Source organism: Schistocerca gregaria, unplaced genomic scaffold (assembly GCF_023897955.1).
Source record: "Schistocerca gregaria isolate iqSchGreg1 unplaced genomic scaffold, iqSchGreg1.2 ptg000263l, whole genome shotgun sequence".
Lineage (NCBI taxonomy): Eukaryota > Metazoa > Arthropoda > Insecta > Orthoptera > Acrididae > Schistocerca > Schistocerca gregaria.
Window position 1 is genome coordinate 90,001 of NW_026061766.1, and position 7,500 is coordinate 97,500.

General features: G+C 53.8%; 2 non-coding genes and 1 pseudogene across 2 annotated transcripts; all 3 read right to left on the bottom strand.

The window, feature by feature from the left end:
- Nucleotides 1-1,182, bottom strand: part of LOC126305187 (large subunit ribosomal RNA) — a 4,792-nt pseudogene extending 3,610 nt beyond the window's left edge.
- Nucleotides 1,183-1,370: 188 nt separating this feature from the next.
- On the bottom strand, nt 1,371-1,525 carry LOC126305167 (5.8S ribosomal RNA). Its single transcript, XR_007553317.1, has one exon. It is a non-coding gene; the product is annotated as a 5.8S ribosomal RNA (ribosomal RNA).
- A 362-nt stretch (nt 1,526-1,887) lies between these two features.
- LOC126305171 (small subunit ribosomal RNA) lies at nt 1,888-3,780 on the bottom strand. Its single transcript, XR_007553321.1, has one exon. It is a non-coding gene; the product is annotated as a small subunit ribosomal RNA (ribosomal RNA).
- Between the last annotated feature and the right edge of the window lie 3,720 nt (nt 3,781-7,500).

Consider the following 7,500-nt stretch of genomic DNA (forward strand, 5'->3'; position numbering starts at 1 on the left):
GGGTTTCCCCTGACTTCGTCCTGGCCAGGCATAGTTCACCATCTTTCGGGTCCCAACGTGTACGCTCTAGGTGCGCCTCACCTCGCAATGAGGACGAGACGCCCCGGGAGTGCGGAGGCCGCCGCCCCGTGAAGGGCGGGGAAGCCCCATCCTCCCTCGGCCCGCGCAAGGCGAGACCTTCACTTTCATTACGCCTTTAGGTTTCGTACAGCCCAATGACTCGCGCACATGTTAGACTCCTTGGTCCGTGTTTCAAGACGGGTCGTGAAATTGTCCAAAGCTGAAGCGCCGCTGACGGGAGCGATTATTCCGCCCGAGAGCATCCCGAGCCAACAGCGGCGCGGGTCCGGGGCCGGGCCAGGTAGGTCCGTCATCCGGGAAGAACCGCGCGCGCTTGCCGGGAGCCCGAGCGCCCAAAGGGGCGAATCGACTCCTCCAGATATACCGCCGAGCAGCCAGCCAGGACACCGGGGCTCTGCCCAACAGACGCGAACCGAGGCCCGCGGAAGGACAGGCTGCGCACCCGGGCCGTAGGCCGGCACCCAGCGGGTCGCGACGTCCTACTAGGGGAGAAGTGCGGCCCACCGCACACCGGAACGGCCCCACCCCGCGGCGAGTGGAAAGGCAACCGGACACGACCCCGCCGCGGATTGCTCCGCGCGGGCGGCCGGCCCCATCTGCCGAGGGCGGGGGCCAGTGGCCGGATGGGCGTGAATCTCACCCGTTCGACCTTTCGGACTTCTCACGTTTACCCCAGAACGGTTTCACGTACTTTTGAACTCTCTCTTCAAAGTTCTTTTCAACTTTCCCTCACGGTACTTGTTCGCTATCGGTCTCGTGGTCATATTTAGTCTCAGATGGAGTTTACCACCCACTTGGAGCTGCACTCTCAAGCAACCCGACTCGAAGGAGAGGTCCCGCCGACGCTCGCACCGGCCGCTACGGGCCTGGCACCCTCTACGGGCCGTGGCCTCATTCAAGTTGGACTTGGGCTCGGCGCGAGGCGTCGGGGTAGTGGACCCTCCCAAACACCACATGCCACGACAGGCGGCAGCCTGCGGGGTTCGGTGCTGGACTCTTCCCTGTTCGCTCGCCGCTACTGGGGGAATCCTTGTTAGTTTCTTTTCCTCCGCTTAGTAATATGCTTAAATTCAGCGGGTAGTCTCGCCTGCTCTGAGGTCGTTGTACGAGGTGTCGCACGCCACACCGCCAGCCGGCTGTGCACGCTACCGAGAAAGTACCGGTATGCGAACCGCCAGGCGACGGGCGCGCATCGCACGTTTAAGGAGACGCGGCCGGCCACACAGGCGACCACGACACTCCCACGTCTCCGAAGCGGGACAAACGCCGCGCGCTTCAGTATACGTAGCCGACCCTCAGCCAGACGTGGCCCGGGAACGGAATCCATGGACCGCAATGTGCGTTCGAAACGTCGATGTTCATGTGTCCTGCAGTTCACATGTCGACGCGCAATTTGCTGCGTTCTTCATCGACCCACGAGCCGAGTGATCCACCGTCCTGGGTGATCTTTTCCTTTTCAGTCTCCCACTGTCTCTTTCAAGACAGTAGCATTTGCGGGACTGAGGCGTCTGACGGCCCCTGTTCCACTATTTTTTTTGTGTCCAACGGCCTCACAGCCGATGGGCGTCGTACGGCTCCACACCGGAGCGGACAGGCACTCGGGCGAACGTCATTCAAAACCGGCGCCAGGCGCCAGGTACCGCAGGCCAGCCGCTCCAGAGCTTCAGCGCTCGTACCACACAACAACAACACTTCCGCTAGTTTTGAGAGGCACGCGTGGTTCCGCACGCGGCGCACGGCCACTGCCGTACAGGTAGCGTGTTGCGCGACACGACACGCACATCGAAAGACATGCAGTCTAGTCGGTAATGATCCTTCCGCAGGTTCACCTACGGAAACCTTGTTACGACTTTTACTTCCTCTAAATGATCAAGTTTGGTCATCTTTCCGGTAGCATCGGCAACGACAGAGTCGATGCCGCGTACCAGTCCGAAGACCTCACTAAATCATTCAATCGGTAGTAGCGACGGGCGGTGTGTACAAAGGGCAGGGACGTAATCAACGCGAGCTTATGACTCGCGCTTACTGGGAATTCCTCGTTCATGGGGAACAATTGCAAGCCCCAATCCCTAGCACGAAGGAGGTTCAGCGGGTTACCCCGACCTTTCGGCCTAGGAAGACACGCTGATTCCTTCAGTGTAGCGCGCGTGCGGCCCAGAACATCTAAGGGCATCACAGACCTGTTATTGCTCAATCTCGTGCGGCTAGAAGCCGCCTGTCCCTCTAAGAAGAAAAGTAATCGCTGACAGCACGAAGGATGTCACGCGACTAGTTAGCAGGCTAGAGTCTCGTTCGTTATCGGAATTAACCAGACAAATCGCTCCACCAACTAAGAACGGCCATGCACCACCACCCACCGAATCAAGAAAGAGCTATCAATCTGTCAATCCTTCCGGTGTCCGGGCCTGGTGAGGTTTCCCGTGTTGAGTCAAATTAAGCCGCAGGCTCCACTCCTGGTGGTGCCCTTCCGTCAATTCCTTTAAGTTTCAGCTTTGCAACCATACTTCCCCCGGAACCCAAAAGCTTTGGTTTCCCGGAGGCTGCCCGCCGAGTCATCGGAGGAACTGCGGCGGATCGCTGGCTGGCATCGTTTATGGTTAGAACTAGGGCGGTATCTGATCGCCTTCGAACCTCTAACTTTCGTTCTTGATTAATGAAAACATACTTGGCAAATGCTTTCGCTTCTGTTCGTCTTGCGACGATCCAAGAATTTCACCTCTAACGTCGCAATACGAATGCCCCCGCCTGTCCCTATTAATCATTACCTCGGGTTCCGAAAACCAACAAAATAGAACCGAGGTCCTATTCCATTATTCCATGCACACAGTATTCAGGCGGGCTTGCCTGCTTTAAGCACTCTAATTTGTTCAAAGTAAACGTGCCGGCCCACCGAGACACTCAACAAAGAGCACCCTGGTAGGATTTAAACGGGGTCCGCCTCGGGACGCGAAAGCACCCCTTCGGCTCGCCCCACCGGCAGGACGTCCCACGATACATGCCAGTTAAACACCGACGGGCGGTGAACCAACAGCGTGGGACACAAATCCAACTACGAGCTTTTTAACCGCAACAACTTTAATATACGCTATTGGAGCTGGAATTACCGCGGCTGCTGGCACCAGACTTGCCCTCCAATAGATACTCGTTAAAGGATTTAAAGTGTACTCATTCCGATTACGGGGCCTCGGATGAGTCCCGTATCGTTATTTTTCGTCACTACCTCCCCGTGCCGGGAGTGGGTAATTTGCGCGCCTGCTGCCTTCCTTGGATGTGGTAGCCGTTTCTCAGGCTCCCTCTCCGGAATCGAACCCTGATTCCCCGTTACCCGTTACAACCATGGTAGGCGCAGAACCTACCATCGACAGTTGATAAGGCAGACATTTGAAAGATGCGTCGCCGGTACGAGGACCGTGCGATCAGCCCAAAGTTATTCAGAGTCACCAAGGCAAACGGACCAGACAAGCCAATCCGATTGGTTTTGATCTAATAAAAGCGTCCCTTCCATCTCTGGTCGGGACTCTGTTTGCATGTATTAGCTCTAGAATTACCACAGTTATCCAAGTAACGTGGGTACGATCTAAGGAACCATAACTGATTTAATGAGCCATTCGCGGTTTCACCTTAATGCGGCTTGTACTGAGACATGCATGGCTTAATCTTTGAGACAAGCATATGACTACTGGCAGGATCAACCAGGGAGCTGCGTCAACTAGAGCTGAGCAGCCGGCCGCCCGGGAGTGTGTCCCGGGGGCCCGCGCGAACACGCAAGCGTCCGCTCAATTATTCTGCAAACAGGAGGAGGCCGAGCTCCCCTGCACGATACACCTCGAAACCCTCTCAGGTCCCGGCGGCGCGCAGCGCCGTCCTAGGTACTTGGTCGGTTTCGAGAGAGGCGCAATCGCCCGGAGTTAGGCGAGTAGACGGTTTTAGTGCGAACACCCTTGCTCCCAACTGAGCTTGCCGCTGCCGACAGAGGCCCGGGAGCGTGCTGTCGTGGCATTGCCGGCGGGAGACAACACGCGCCACCTATGGTGACCGGCAGCTCCAACGCCAGCGCCACACAAGGGCAAAGCCCCACTTGGGTGCAGAAGCGAACTCTCCCAGCACAGCGCACGCGCCAACACGTCCGCACAACTGCGATACAAACCACCTGCGAGAACCGCTGGGGCGACCGAGCAGCAGACGGCGTCGCGGCGCCGAGTGCCAGGCGGCGGCGCATCCTCAACGCACACAGTCCTCAATCAGACCAGCACACTGCAGATGTCCACCGCGCTTCGCACCGGGCTCGGCTGAACCAACTTTGGCCGCCAGGCGCCGCGTGCAGGGTGCGCCGCAGCGTAGCTGCGCCGCCTGCCGGGCCCGTCGGCTGGCGCTCCTGCCACTCGGCGCCCCCCACCAGCCGCCTGTTGCGCGTGCGCCCACGCAGCGCGCGGCCAACACGCCGGGCGGCCCCCCTTCACCGGCCGGGAACAGTCCCACCAAGCCACCGCCGCGTATCGCTTCATACCCACATGGGCCTAGTCACGCGTGTGGATGTGGCGGGTACCGCTGAAACAACCGGTTAATAGCTGTACCGATCGTCGCCATCACAGATTCACCTCCAGCGTGAACAACCGCTCAACAACGGATTTCCAGTTCATTTGCGTATCTTGGGCAGTAAACGTAGATGTCCACCTACATTTGCGAATTCAACAATTCTTGCATGCCAGGATGTCATGTGTCACGACACGCTACATCAGACCACATACACACTGCGACATGTGCAGAAGAGAACACGTGGAAGGTGGCCCGCGCACGTATGCGATGTACCTTCCGCGATCCACTGTCAACCGGCATCTGCGGCATGTCCCAGATATGGAACGCGGTCCACCAGGGTAGCACTTTGTGTGAGGCAATACGACAAAGTCGGAATACACGCGTCACTACATCAGACGGCTCACGCTGACCTGACCTGACCTGACTCACCGCACCACCACCCCCAGCGACCCAGGGTGACATACAATGCGTTCGTACGTTCCTCCCACACGCCTCTACGGCGTACCACAGTGCAACCTAGCTGTTATTGGGAGACGAGACAAGTAGCATCAAGCACAACATATGGAAATTGAGATTCGACACCGTTGGGCACAGCCAGCGTACGGTCACACGTATCACACTACTTCACTCTGTACGTAACGACCGATGATCGGTACAGCGTGTGGGTTACGCGTACGACATCAGCGGACAATGGACACAGACCATACCACGACGTACACTGAGGGCGTCGACATCTGAATGCAACTGAACAGCTGCGAGGCTCATTTAACACTCAAACGCCAGACCGACCAGCTTGAGAGGACAGAGACACAAAGAGGGGGACAGAGGGGGACAGAGGGGGGGGAGGGGGGGGGTCGGCGATATAGTCCTATTGCAGTACAATTGACAGTGGATAGCAGGAATATGTGGAAAGTAAGCAACACTCGCAAGACATCTACATGAGGATAACAACGAACACACGCGAGACAGATATTCCGAGCAGTGAACTATGTTAGGCAAAGGGACAACGTGGGTTAGGTTAAGGGACAACGTGGGTTAGGTTAAGGGACAACGTGGGTTAGGTTAAGGGACAACGTGGGTTAGGTTAAGGGACAACGTGGGTTAGGTTAAGGGACAACGTGGGTTAGGTTAAGGGACAACGTGGGTTAGGTTAAGGGACAACGTGGGTTAGGTTAAGGGACAACGTGGGTTAGGTTAAGGGACAACGTGGGTTAGGTTAAGGGACAACGTGGGTTAGGTTAAGGGACAACGTGGGTTAGGTTAAGGGACAACGTGGGTTAGGTTAAGGGACAACGTGGGTTAGGTTAAGGGACAACGTGGGTTAGGTTAAGGGACAACGTGGGTTAGGTTAAGGGACAACGTGGGTTAGGTTAAGGGACAACGTGGGTTAGGTTAAGGGACAACGTGGGTTAGGTTAAGGGACAACGTGGGTTAGGTTAAGGGACAACGTGGGTTAGGTTAAGGGACAACGTGGGTTAGGTTAAGGGACAACTTGAGTTAGGTTAAGGGACAACTTGAGTTAGGTTAAGGGACAACTTGAGTTAGGTTAAGGGACAACTTGAGTTAGGTTAAGGGACAACTTGAGTTAGGTTAAGGGACAACTTGAGTTAGGTTAAGGGACAACTTGAGTTAGGTTAAGGGACAACTTGAGTTAGGTTAAGGGACAACTTGAGTTAGGTTAAGGGACAAATTGAGTTAGGTTAAGGGACAAATTGAGTTAGGTTAAGGGACAAATTGAGTTAGGTTAAGGGACAAATTGAGTTAGGTTAAGGGACAAATTGAGTTAGGTTAAGGGACAAATTGAGTTAGGACAATTGAGTTAGGTTAGGGACAACTTGAGTTAGGTTAAGGTACAAATTGAGTTAGGTTAAGGGACAACTTGAGTTAGGTTAAGGGACAACTTGAGTTAGGTTAAGGGACAACTTGAGTTAGGTTAAGGGACAACTTGAGTTAGGTTAAGGGACAACTTGAGTTAGGTTAAGGGACAACTTGAGTTAGGTTAAGGGACAACTTGAGTTAGGTTAAGGGACAAATTGAGTTAGGTTAAGGGACAAATTGAGTTAGGTTAAGGGACAAATTGAGTTAGGTTAAGGGACAAATTGAGTTAGGTTAAGGGACAACTTGAGTTAGGTTAAGGGACAACTTGAGTTAGGTTAAGGGACAACTTGAGTTAGGTTAAGGGACAACTTGAGTTAGGTTAAGGGACAACTTGAGTTAGGTTAAGGGACAACTTGAGTTAGGTTAAGGGACAAATTGAGTTAGGTTAAGGGACAAATTGAGTTAGGTTAAGGGACAAATTGAGTTAGGTTAAGGGACAACTTGAGTTAGGTTAAGGGACAACTTGAGTTAGGTTAAGGGACAACTTGAGTTAGGTTAAGGGACAAATTGAGTTAGGTTAAGGGACAAATTGAGTTAGGTTAAGGGACAAATTGAGTTAGGTTAAGGGACAAATTGAGTTAGGTTAAGGGACAACTTGAGTTAGGTTAAGGGACAACTTGAGTTAGGTTAAGGGACAACTTGAGTTAGGTTAAGGGACAACTTGAGTTAGGTTAAGGGACAACTTGAGTTAGGTTAAGGGACAAATTGAGTTAGGTTAAGGGACAAATTGAGTTAGGTTAAGGGACAACTTGAGTTAGGTTAAGGGACAACTTGAGTTAGGTTAAGGGACAAATTGAGTTAGGTTAAGGGACAAATTGAGTTAGGTTAAGCGATAATCTGGTACAGCCACAGTTAGGTTAAGCGATAATCTGGTACAGCCACAGTTAGGTTAAGCGATAATCTGGTACAGCCACAGTTAGGTTAAGCGATAATCTGGTACAGCCACAGTTAGGTTAAGCGATAATCTGGTACAGCCACAGTTAGGTTAAGCGATAATCTGGTACA